The 13,251-nt window shown below is 40.8% G+C and overlaps 1 protein-coding gene across 4 annotated transcripts in view; it reads left to right on the forward strand.

The window, feature by feature from the left end:
* Positions 1 to 13,251, forward strand: part of BICRA (BRD4 interacting chromatin remodeling complex associated protein) — a 102,728-nt gene that overhangs the window by 5,462 nt on the left and 84,015 nt on the right. The window lies entirely within an intron of this gene.

Here is a 13,251-nt window from a genome sequence, read left to right on the forward strand (position 1 = left end):
CTTTCCCCACCCCCACTCCACCTCCAAAATAAAAGCAAAGGATGCCCCTCGCAGATGGGTCTTTTCGCTTGGTTTTTGATTGCTTGGATGGTGGGATATAAAGCACACAAAAAAATGACTATTTTCCTTGGTGTCAAATTTGAAAAGGGATATCCAGTGTTATAGGTATTTGCTTTTTAAGACATATCCAAACACTATAGTAAAAATTAATTCTTGAGCTCTGTAAAACAAGGAAGACCTGCCAAATACGGGTTATCCTCTATTAACCTTCTCTCCACCTCTTTATGAAATCTCAAACTTGAGCCTCTGGCCTTGTCTTGTAAAACCGCTGCTTGTTTGTTTTGTGCTGATTTGGTTCAAAAAAAGCAACAATACAACTCAGTGATAATACATTGGATAGAAATTTTCAATGTTTGTGGGTTTTTTTGGTAGTCGAATGGTATGTTGTGCTCCTGCGATCCATTCTTGTGTTGTCCTGAGCATATATATTTCCAGGAAATAAAAACATATTTTTTGCTTTTCAGATGTGCATTTTGTGTGTGAATCATGGCTGCCCCCCCCCCCTTAGCACAGTTATGTTTGGGTTTTGCTTCTTTTTATATGCTTGTGTACACATTTGCAATACATTACAAACTTTGGTTCTCTGCCCTGTCCTGTCCTGTTGTTCTATATGTCCCAGTTAGTTGTCCAATCTCTTCTGGAGTTTATCCAAAGAATTGCATACCTCTGAGTTCAGAATAATAAACAAACCGCAAAGCATAAGAGGTGATTCTGTATATGTTTTGTAAATCCAGTGTTTTTCAAAAGTGCTTCTAAAACAGCTCTTCTTCACCATGATCAGATTCATATTCTATGGACATCTCTGTAGTGACAATATCAGGAGTATTGATACTATATACAGTATATCAAAACATTATGCAGTAAAGCTGAGTCTTCACTAAAAGGAGTTGAAGTATTGTAGTGGATTTGCCCAAAATCATATACTTGATTGTTTGGGGTATCATATACTTGATTGTTTGGTTATATATATTCAATATAAGGAGAGGTTTTCCTTTTTATTTGGTTGTTTATAAAAGTAACTACACTGATCTAAAATGAAAAGTCATGGTGATATGAGTTGGGGTTTGTTTTGCTTGTAATTCAGGTTCACTTACTTGCTAGATTCCTGATTTTTTACTTAAGTGCTCAACCAGTCAACTGTTTCACTGAAATTACCTGGCTAAAAATGTGTACAGCTGACATTACTCACACTATGATCCTAAACACATTTGTTTTAAAGAATGTCCCATCGAAATCACCCAGATAGCCAAGTAAATGTGGATAAGATCAAAGTCTTAGAATCAGAATTCTAGGACAGGATTTGAATTCTATATTGTTTGTGCTTGCTGGGGAAAAAAATCCAATTATTGCCATGTCTTTTTTAAAAAGTTCAACTGGAACAATTCTGAATAACTTCCCACCTCTGCTTTTCAAAAAGGAGAACTAAGGGTTGTTGTTTTTTTATTTGCTTGTTTTTAAAGAACATATGGTATGTTTTCCACAACTGTGCCTTAGAAGTTGTTCTGCCTTTTTGTTGTGCCAAATTACCATGTGCCCGTTGATGCTGATATTAAATCCAGTATGAGTTGAACTTTTATTATTTATATTTCTCTCCCACCAAATAGTAAATGTATTTCTAATACTTGACAAGTAGAAAATGACGGTAGCCGCGTGGGCCCATAAGAAAATTCCAAAATCCTTATTACGACAATACCTGTATTAGGCCAACCAAAATATCAGAAAATAGTGTGCAAGCTTTCAAGTTCTCTAGAACTGTTCATCACTTGAAAGCACTAATAGATTCAATTCTTGCTGTTTTGTTTGGAACACTGTTATTATAGTGTCCCTTTAATGCCAAATATTTCAGGATATTAACACAGTACATGAACTGAATTTCTTAATCACAAAACGCAAAAAAACCCTGGAATGCATCTTTTATTTGTATAGCAGGATGCTTGAGAGGTTTAAGAATGTTATTGACACCCTCTCCCTCCAAGTTTTTTTTTTAAAAAACTGATCTGATCTTCCACTAGGAGCTCCCCCACCCCATTATATGCATAAAGAGATCATCAAGAGAAGGTTTTCAGATAATGCTCATGGCAGTTTTGGTGATGATCTGAAAAAGAAGTTCAGAATCTCTTAGACCCGGCTTTGCCCCTAGATGCAAGGGTAGCAGCTGGGGTTTGGAGTGATTTGCCCAGCTTAGGCTGGTGTTTTAGATGCATCCATCCATGGGAGGTTCTATCCTGGCTACGGTGACACATGCTTTAGTTACTTCCAGACTTGATGACTGCAGTGCACTCTACATGGGGCTGCCTTTGAAGAATCTTCACTTGGTCCAGAATGTAACCACAAGGGTCTTGATGGGCACTCAGCCTTTGGAGCACATTATTTTTACTGCCCTGGCTTCCAGTTTGTTTCTCGGCACAGTTCAAACTCCTGGTTATGACCTTTAAAGCCCTCAGTGATCTTAGTCTAAAGATCTTTCTCTTCTCATACAACTTTTCCTGTTAGTTTAAGATCTGCAAGGGAGGCTCTTCTCAATATCCTAATGATGTCAGAGCAGGCATAGGCAAACTCAGCCCTCCAGGTGTTTTGGGACTACAGTTCCCATCATCCCGGACCACTGGTCCTGTTAGCTAGGAATCATGGGAGTTGTAGTCCCAAAACATCTGGAGGGCCGAGTTTGCCTGTGCCTGTGTTAGAGACGTGGTTGGTTGAGGGTTAGGAGAGAAACATTTCTGTGACTGTGCCCAACTGTGAAACTTGCTGTCTTGAGGTTTGGTCCACTCTCTTTTGATCTCTCTTGGTGCATATTGAAGGCATTTTTATTCTATTGGGTGTCAGCCGACTCAGTTGAGATACTTCAATGGTGTTTTAGTGGACAAATCTATTGGACATGCGTTGGTTTTTAATGCTATGTTTTACTGATTGGTTACCTAATGTTTGTAAACCACCTTGATTGCAATAGGAGGAAGGAGTATAACCTTAATAAACAAAATGGGGGGGGGGGGACTTTATATACCATAATCCAGAAACTAGCTCTGTACTAGCTACAGAGATAGAGGTTTGTTGACAATGCAGGCTTGGGTTTGCAGAACTGCTGTATCTCAGCATCATTTTCTCTATCAGAAAACATACAGTTTTCAAAATAATTTCTTAGACCAGGACCCAGGATTAGGAGGGGCTTGAAAAGACAGACACAACAGCAACTTCCTTTTAGGAGAATTCACAGGATGCTTGTGCATGTACTATCAGACGAGGGTGCTTAAGTTTGGGTAGAGGCATGGTTATGCTGTTGCTCCAAGAGTCCAGCTTGGAGCACAAGCCTGGGCAGGGATGCCAGCTACTTAGTCACCAGAAGTTTGTGTGCATGTTCTGTGCACCTTAGGAGCTACCATGTGTGCTTTGTTAATAAAGAATTAAACTATGAACCATTTGTCCTCTTTGGGCTGAGTGTGCTCAGGACAATAGCACCACTAGAAATCCATTAATTTCACGTTTCCCCCTACCTCCTTTCTTATTTTTTTATTTATTAATTGCTATACTGCTTACTTGCCCAGACAGCTTCTGAGTGGCTTGGCATATATAATTTTGTAGTTCAAAGGCTGTTTTGGCTTGGAAGGTTTTGGATTATGCTTCTGGGTAGCATAAAGGCTTTATTTACTTCCGGCCCAATACATTTTAATAGTTACAGCAATCAGCTGGTATATACTCTTGTTCTGGAAATGCATGAATTTAAAATTGCAAATGATGTAAATCACCAAGAACAGACGATTTTAAATCATACTAATCTACAAAAATTCAGTTGTTGAATTTTCTTGGTAGGCAGTTGTAGAACCTCATATTTAAAGCATGTAGATCTGTGATGTAATACCATGTTCCTTCAGGGTCTTGCCAGGTTTTTGAGTGGCCCACAACTTAGTCAGATAGGGGTATATGCTTAAGTGAAATGAGGCTTTTACTGATACAAATTGCTAAAGGTTTATACATGTTGAGTTTTGTTTATTAAGTCATCTGCTTTAAATGGTTAATTGATTTTAGCTTTAGTTTGCATGTGATCCAAATCTCAATAGATGTCTTTTTGAGATTCTGAAGAACAAATCTGCTTGCAATTAAATAAATATTAGCAGAAAAAGAGCATTCTTCATGTTTTATTTCTACCCTATGACAATAACATACCAGAGCCAAAATGGCCCCAACACATGAACAAGTGTGCCTTCGACTTTTAACCCTACCAAATATATACTTTTATCCCAAACTCACAGCCTTAGTTTTAAAGACTAAGCTATTGTTTTGAAAGAAATTACATGAGGGGAAACAGGGTGAAAGAAAAACAAGGCTTGTTAAACTGTCATGTGACTATTTAGGTCTCTTAGTGAAACTTCCTGATTGCAAGTGTATGTGTAAATATTCAGGCACAAATATGTGTGCATTGTATTATCTCAAGGGTATCCAGTTTTTGTCAGAGTGACTATTTTAAAAATAAAATGGAAATGGAGTATCCCTGACTGAAATAAAAACTATATATATATATATATATATATATATATATGGCAGAAGGTGATTGCTCATGGCCACAAACTATTGGCAACTGGATTTGCAAAATGTATTTATTTTATTTTTTTAAACTGTCACACTTTTCTTCCTGCAGTATAGGGGAAGTTGAAAGAAGCTAACAATATAGAAATGGGGGGGGGGTGTGAGAGAGAGAATCCAGCCAATATTAAAGCATAAAGAAACACTTTGGTAATCAAATCTGTAATTACAAAAAGATTATTGGTTCAGCCTGTCCCAAAGGTCTCCCTGAAGAGCCAGGTCTTTACCAGACACAAGAAAGCATATAGTGATGAGACTCTACAGAGAGCATTCCATTGTGTCAGTCCTACAACTGAATAAGTTGCGGGAGCAAATCCACTTTAGCTCTTCTGCATTCATTAAGGTGGAGGTAGCAAAAAGGTAACTAAAATAGGATTGTCGCAAGGAGTGAAACATGTATGCTCTTTGTATCACTCAGACTGAGAAGGGTCAGGTGGAGTGCAACTCCATTTTTTGTTTACCTTGTCAAGTAAACACTTTGGTTGGGAAAGAGATTTAGTCTTCCAAGGAGGTCTTGCTTCACACTTTGAGAATGTTGACTTAGTTGAAATCATAGTTTGTGTGCTTTTTGTGAATGAAACTCTAAATGATGGTCAACAGTCAGCAGCCCCTGGGCCAAATCTGGCCTCCTGTGCTATTAAGCTCTCAGTAACTAATTAAGAAGGGACACGGGTGGCGCTGTGGGTTAAACCACAGAGCCTAGGACTTGCCGATCAGAAGGTCGGCGGTTCGAATCCCCACGACGGGGTGAGCTCCCATTGCTCGGTCCCTGCTCCTGCCAACCTAGCAGTTTGAAAGCACGTCAAAGTGCAAATAGATAAATAGGTACCGTTCCGGCGGGAAGGTAAACGGCGTTTCCGTGTGCTGCTCTGATTCGCCAGAAGCGGCTTAGTCATGCTGGCCACATGACCCGGAAGCTGTACGCCGGCTCCCTCGGCCAATAAAGCGAGATGAGCGCCGCAACCCCAGAGTCAGTCACGACTGGACCTAATGGTCAGGGGTCCCTTTACCTTTACCTAACTAACTCAGAAACAAAGACAGGTGTGAAGGGAGCAGAAAATGTGGCAATGGGACTTCATGGCATACCTATGGGAAATGAGTTCTTTAACTATTATTTAGGTTTTTATATTTACATACAATATCCTATATACAAGCATATTTCATACATAACATCTGCAGAGTTACCTGTTCATCTGTTCTATACTGATTCCAACTTACAAAATAGTGGCCAGTTTTGTTGAAAAGTGTAACCTTGACTGAATGGGGAAAGTTTTATTCAGGATCTTTGGAAGACATTGATTCAGGTCACATTTAACACTGAGCCAAACCACGGCTTAGCACAAACGTGGGCTCTTAGAAAGGAGATTCTGGCCACTTTGCTCCTCCAGTCCTGCTGTTGTGATCTAAGCCATGGTTTGACTTAGTGTGTTGTCTCCTCAGGGATCATGATTTGTCTCCTTCAGATAAACCACAAGCCATAAGCCCAAGAAGAAATTTGCTTATAGTTTGTGGCTTTGTTTGGAGCAGAACATACTATGAGCCTAGGTTCAGATGATGCACTAAGCTAAACTGTGGCTTGGCTCACAGCAACACAGGAGGAGGAGGAGGAGCATAAAAGCTACCAATTCAAGCACATGTATACAGTTGCATTTACAAGAGCCATTGTCTGGAATCCCCGCGTTTATCTACTTCTATGAAGTCCCCCATCCTATTTCCTTAGTTAATAATGTTTGCTTCCTGTTCCCATCCTATACCTATTTTGTTCTGTCCAGTTACTATTTTGTTTAAACTGGAGGGGAAGCCAGTTGATTTCTAACTAATCAGCATGTTATCCTTGTTTCACTTGCATTTTTTTCCCATGCTGCAGAGGTAAAAGTTGCAGCTTGAGAACATTGTCCTTCATTATGATTGTAGTGGGGTGGATTCTAAGGCCTTCACAGAGTAAACCTGTTGAAATCAGTTGTCATTACTAACTTCAGTCCAATTATTTCCATGGGTCTCCTCTAACTAGGACTTAGTTTGATGCAACGTGTTATGTGCAAATAAGTTCCCCATTGGTTTTTCAAATCTCCAAACTAGCCAAGTGTAGATTTTCTGTATCCAATTTGGGGAACTCATTCCATTTATTTATTCACAACACTTGAGGGGCTAGTTGAGACTAGCCATCACCCTGCACCAAGCTGAAAGAGCATCCTTGCACATCCCCAATACTCCCCTGCAGCTATGCATTGAGTTCTTTGTGGCACTCCTTCTAATACCGGTTTTAAATGCAAATGCACTCAACAGATTTTCTTTCCTTAAAAGTAATAGGCCTTTAAACTAAATAAATCCTTATGAATTCATTTGCACACACAAGTGACTTAAAATACGCAAAAAAGTTTCAGTTTGTGGTTTAGTAGGACTTTCATCTTGGTCCAGACTTAGTTAAGCTGTAGTACTTAAATTTCATCCTGTTCAGACAAAGCTGGGTTTAGGGGGAAATAGAGCTAGGAGGAAATGAATATTATTTGAGGCGCAGTTGCCCAAACACTCAGCCCAGTATCTGTGGTTTAAACAGGCAGTGGTGTGGCTTGTATCACCTAATCATTAGCAAGGAAGCAGTGATTTACACTCAATAAATATAGTCTGATTCTCTATGTTTTCTGGGTTGAGGAAAAGGTGGCTTCCCCTGGCCCTCACCCAAGGAATGTGGCAGAATAGAAGCACACCTGATGTGCTTCTACACTCTGGAGTCAGCAAGAAAAAAACCTTTCCCTCCCCAGTAAGCAGAACACATTAGATTTCAGGACACTGAGGAATAAGACTGCATAAGAAGTCCTTCATTTTTTGTGATCCTCTGCAACTTTAACAAGGGAGAAGAGGCCCCAACTCCCAAAGCAGGATTCCCTGTACGTTGTGGAGAATGAAGAAATAGTGAGTTGAAATAATGAGAAGAATCACTTCACTTTCTTCATACTACTTTATAGATTTGGAGTTGTATTTCTCCCTCCACCCCTCCATTTAATTCAATTGTGAATCAAGTTGTTTGACCTCTAGGGCTTCCATTCCATTGTTGGGTTCAAATGCAGAAATGCCACAAAAACAACAGTAATAGTAATTATTATTAATAATAATAAAAAAATAATTGCTGCCTTTGACTACCCCACCCCTCAAAAAATCCACATCTTCGGGTTTACAGTTTTTGAATCTGATAATCTTGTGTATGCACATCCACAAATGAATTACTGTGGGATAATTTACTCCTGGGCATTGTGATAATTGGGGAGGGTAACTACATACTTCTAAATGCAATTAAACAGGAAACTTAATAAACTAGTTACATTTGGGACTTTCCTCTCTCAGGGATTCTCTTAACTGTGTATCATTTAGTCTTCTGGAAACACTTTGTAATCATCACACTGGAAGGTAGAATTCATCCACCAAGGTAGAATTCAGTGCACAAAAATGCATAATAATAATTTCTCAGATTAAGGCGTATTGCTGAGAAACAAGAGGAACGGACAGATTGTTCAGTAGACGTCACTGGTTTAGGTCATCAGTAGCCAGACAGCAGATTTCTTTACACCCTCTGCTTTTTGCTCCTTTATTCTTCGGGCAGCGTTCTATGTTGCCTACCTCATCTGTTAGCCATCTAGTTCAGTTAGCTTTTAAGTTGCGCTGCATTTTACCTCTCCCCCCCCCCACTTTCTTTTTGCAATTGGATCCCGCAAGCTATTGCTTTCTTGAAATTTATTTGAGAAGCTGGGGACCGCACACCCATTTAACACCTTGGTGTCTTTTGATAGTCGAACACAGCTGCCTTCTGTACATATCACAGCAGGCAATATACCTTCTTCGCAGTCTTTCCCTTAAAGACCTTTGTACCTTGACCTACTGCTTATCATAGTTTCTGTACCTAATATATATATATATATATATATATATATATATATATATATATAAACCAGCACAGGGCAACACTGCTAGTCCTTCCAGTGGGCAGCAATGATCACTATACTTCCCCATCCCTGAACACATCTTGGTGGTTCTATTTTTGTGAGTGTTTTCTCCTGGATGTTAGCCGCTCTCTGCTTGTAATACTACGGTTGTGTAATTGTAAAATGTTTGTAAGGAATGCAAACACAGGATGGTGAGTATATTGCATCATCCCCGTCTTACTGCTTTTCATAAAAAGTTCTACGCCACCACAATTTGCAACCTGCACTTCCTCCAGTGAGTTCAGGATTATATTAGCCGCAACATTCTTGTCCTTAAAACTACCCTGTACCGTATAGAAAAAGAATCCAGTGAGCTTAATGGATGTGCAAGAATTTAAACCTTGGGTCTCCCCAGGCCACAATGAGCGCTTCTTCAGTGCAGCCTAGTGAATTTATAACTGTTTATGCTCACATCTTTCCACTGCTCTGGCAGTGTTTGTCTATTTGTTTCATTCTGTTTCAGTTGCCCAACATCAAAAGTAATTACACTATTTCAGCCAATGAAAATATTATTTATTGGAAGCCTTTATACCCTGCCTTTCCATTTTTAAAATTCTCAAGGTAGCTTGCAACATCTAAATTTAAGACAACGGAATTTGAATTAACCTGTAAGCTGCTCTGGGGGCCTTTTCAGGGGAACCACCAAGAAAAGAAGTTTTTTATTAACAATGACAATAAATATACTACAAATTTAGCAGTTAAGAGAAAGGGAGAGCAGAACTCTAAAATCACAAGATTTAAGGGAGCGTTATAACAGTTAACAGTTTGACAGCTTAAAATGAAAAGGCATGAGACAGTAAGAAACCATCAGGGAAGGAGTGAGGAACTTGTGATTGGGTGGGGGGCAGTTCCACGATGATAGGCCTTCCTTCTTGCAACCTGAGGGCCTCTGGATGTTTTGAAGTACAGCTCCCAGCAGTGCAGTCAGCATGGCCAATGATCAAGAATGACTAGGAATTATAGTCCAAAACATCTGGAAGGGACCAGGTGAGGGAAGGCTGGGCTAAGCGCAGCCAAGAGAAAGCCCTTTCCTGCATCCCAGCCCATTCCATATATTAAAAAGATGTGGAGGAGAACCCCTCTGGAGCATCTTAATGAGGAGGCAAGCTTCTATGGGAAGAGGTGGTCCTTTTGATGTCCTGGTACTAACTGTTAGGCTTCAAAGGTAATGATCAACACTTGGAGTTACTCTCAGAAACAGATAGGGAGCCAGCACAGGTTTTGCAAAATGGGATTCACATGCTTCTGGTAATCAGCTCTGATCAGAATTCTAGCTACTGGAATCTGGACAAGCTGAAGTTTACAAGTATCCTTCAAAGAGATCTTCACATAGAGTACCCATCCAATCCCAGTGTAACTAAGTGGTATACAGATCTTATCAAATAAATAAATGGGAGGCTATTGATTGGTGCCATGCAAGTTGTCTGGCATCCCACAATATTTTGGTTCCCCCCCCCCCCCGTGCTATTTAGCATCTATTTCCAGGTGGCCCAACTTTTCATACTGACTAGGCTGCAAGGGTACTTCACTACGGAACCTGTGGGCTGCACACTCCCTGATTTGGGAAGAAGGTGGGAGGTCTCCAGGACCCCTGTCAGAGCAACTCTTTCCCAAAACCTGGTGCCTCACTTACCCGGCTTTGGGAAAGCAGTGCGAGGGCTAGAAGGGGGCATCAAATGTTGCAGAGGTCCACCAAAGAAGGCATTGCAAGCCACATGTTGGAGGACAACCCTGATCTATTTAACACTACTAGGCGCTGGTTTAATGTGAGGTGTCACAAATATACAGATGATGCCCAGTTCTATCTCTCCATTTCATCTGAAACAGGAGAAGTGATTCAGGTACTACAGCTGTGCTTGGGAGATGTGATGGCTGGAGGTGGTATACAAATCTTCTTAAATAAGCCAATCAATTGAGATGAATCCTGACAAAACAGAGGTATCATGTGTTCTTGGGTCCGAGATGTGGGGAGATAGCCTGTTTTAATTGTGACGGTAGCCTCCTGTAGGGAGCAAATCCATAGCTTGAAGATACTCCTGGATCCAGTATTGTCACTGGAGCTTCAGGTGGCCTCAATGGCTAGGAGTACATATTTCCAGCTCCAGCTAGTTCTTAAGCTATGGCCCCTTTTGATGACTTGGGCACTGTGCTTCATGCTCTGGTAACCTCCAGATTGGATTATTACAATGCATTCTGTGCAGGGCTGCCCTTGAAGACAACTTCACCTGATTCAAAATGCAGCAGCCAGATTACTGTCTGGAGTTCCGCATAGAACTCATATAAATTCTGTTGTGAAGCTGCTGTACGAGTTGCCAGTTCGTTTCTGGGCTTAATTCAAGGAGTTCAAATTCCTATATGACTTAGGTGCTGAATATCTGGAAGGCCACCTGCTTCCCTGCAGACCCTTTTAAGGATTCAGTTTGGCAGAAGGGGGCCCTCTTGGTAGTTCCACAGTGCTCAGAAGTTTGAGGGTGACGGCCAGGGAGAGAATACCCCCCAGTTATTGAATTCCCTCGTCGTGGAGGTGTGTTTAGAGTTCTTGTAGAGCTTTCATTGTATGCTGAATACATGCGTCTGAGATGTGTTCAGGACCTACCTCTCTTCTCTGTTTTAAATTCAATTTTTTGTGTTGTAGTAAGTCTTGTTTGTATTTTATCTTTTATAAAATACAAATTTTATAAATTTTAAGTTGTCTCATGGTTTTGTTGTAATGTGCCCTATAACTTTATGGTAATGGGTGGGTAAATAAAATCATATAAATAAATAAAATAGACTGGATAAGGCCACTCCTGAATTAGGCAATTAAGTTAAAGCCAACTCCAGGAATATGCCCAGACTGCAGACCTGGGACTTCAAGGGAACTGCAGTCCCATCCAAAACAGGTTAAGCTCCCGCTCCCAGATTATCTGACAGTTCTACTAACTAGGGCTGTTTTTGTATTTTCTGGATTAAGCTTCACTTTGTTTGCTGCCAATATATTAATGACTTCAAGTAACTATTTAGGACCTTGACAGCCTCCCTGGCATGTGATGGAGAGGAAAGATAGATTGGGTGTCATCATCTGTACATGTCATTCCTTATTAGCAGCATTTGTCTGTGATGGAGCATCCTACAGTTGGAGGCTGTAATATGCCCTCTATTGTAAGAATGGAGAACCTCAGGCCGGGGTGGGGGTGGGGATGGGTCAAATGCAGCCCTCCAGCCTTCTCTTTTTGGCCCTCAGAACTCTTTTCAACCTGCGTTCCTCACTGACCTTGCTTCATACCTTCCTGTTTTTGTTTTTCTGGAATGTTTCCTTGAACTCTGATTTTTCTGGATGCAGGGCATTGTGTGTGTGTGTGTGTGTGTGTGTGTGTGTGTGTGTAAGGCAGCCTACTGAAGAAAAGTAAAATTAACATTTATTGCTAAGCTCACTTCTGCCTCTGACATGTGTCTCTCTGAAGGTTGCCCAGAAGGGAATGAGGCCTTTGGGCTGAAAATAGCTCCCCATTGCCGGTCAGACGGCATCCATACCACATTGTGATATCAGGATTGGGGTATTACACATCATTGGAGGGGCTTGTCATCCTAGTATAGATGCTGCATATAGATATTAATTTCTGCTGCAAAGCTGTTCAGTAGATCAATATGTTTATACTATATTAGCTAAAGAAAAATATACCCCAGGCTTAGTTACCTGTCTATGGCCCAGTGCCAGCTTTGGCCTTTATTCTTCTTCTGTCCCAAAACCATTGTCCACTTGGAGCCAATCAAGGATTGTTGTAACGTCTTTAAGCACAAATTTTCCAGTGTTTGCAGACCTGGTTCACACATAACGCTTAAGCCACAGCGCAAATTCTACCCAGCAGTTTGCTTTCCGCCCCAGATACATGCCAAGCAAAACAAAAACAAAAACATGAGGCAAAACAAACTTCAGGAGAACAAGCCATGAGGTCTTTTTGCTTGTATTTGGGACAATTTGTGGTTTGTTAAACAAACTGACTTCACATTATGTGTGAACCAAGCCATAATGTTTTCTGATAAGTGTAAAAATTCTCCATTGCAGACAAAGCAAGCCAAACTATAGGAAGCTGGCATCATTTATGCCAGGGTGAATAGTGTTAGTGTGACATCCCCCTATTCAGAACTCCAATCAGGAGCAAGACTGAGATGGGCTGAGGGAAAACAAGCCTTGAAAATAGAGTTTGACTTGTGCCACCCTTTTTTCCAATGTAAACTTTTCTGAGTTGCTAGGTCATGTGACCAAGCTGGACAGAATCTGAGATATGGGTAAGCCCCCTCCCTGCCCCCATAATCCACTTTTGTCAGGGCTTTCCCCAAGTGAGCCAGGATGGAGGACTCGCACCAGTGTATCTCCATCTGAGCAGGGATGGAGCATTTCCACTGGCTTAGTCAGCTGAGCTGGAGAGCTCCTCATCCCAGCGATCTTGGGTTTGGATTCCTCCGTAAACAATTGTTACTGTAATATGTATACCCCCCTTACCACCCGAAGATCACAGTGCAGTTCGCAACATAAAAATACAAAATGAGAACCCAAAACACATAATACAACAAGAACAAAAACAAACCAATAACCTTCCTCGCACAAACACATTTAAAAGGACATAGAATGTTAATCAGCCACAGGCCTGGTTGT

Source organism: Podarcis muralis, chromosome 7 (assembly GCF_964188315.1).
Source record: "Podarcis muralis chromosome 7, rPodMur119.hap1.1, whole genome shotgun sequence".
Classification (NCBI taxonomy): domain Eukaryota; kingdom Metazoa; phylum Chordata; class Lepidosauria; order Squamata; family Lacertidae; genus Podarcis; species Podarcis muralis.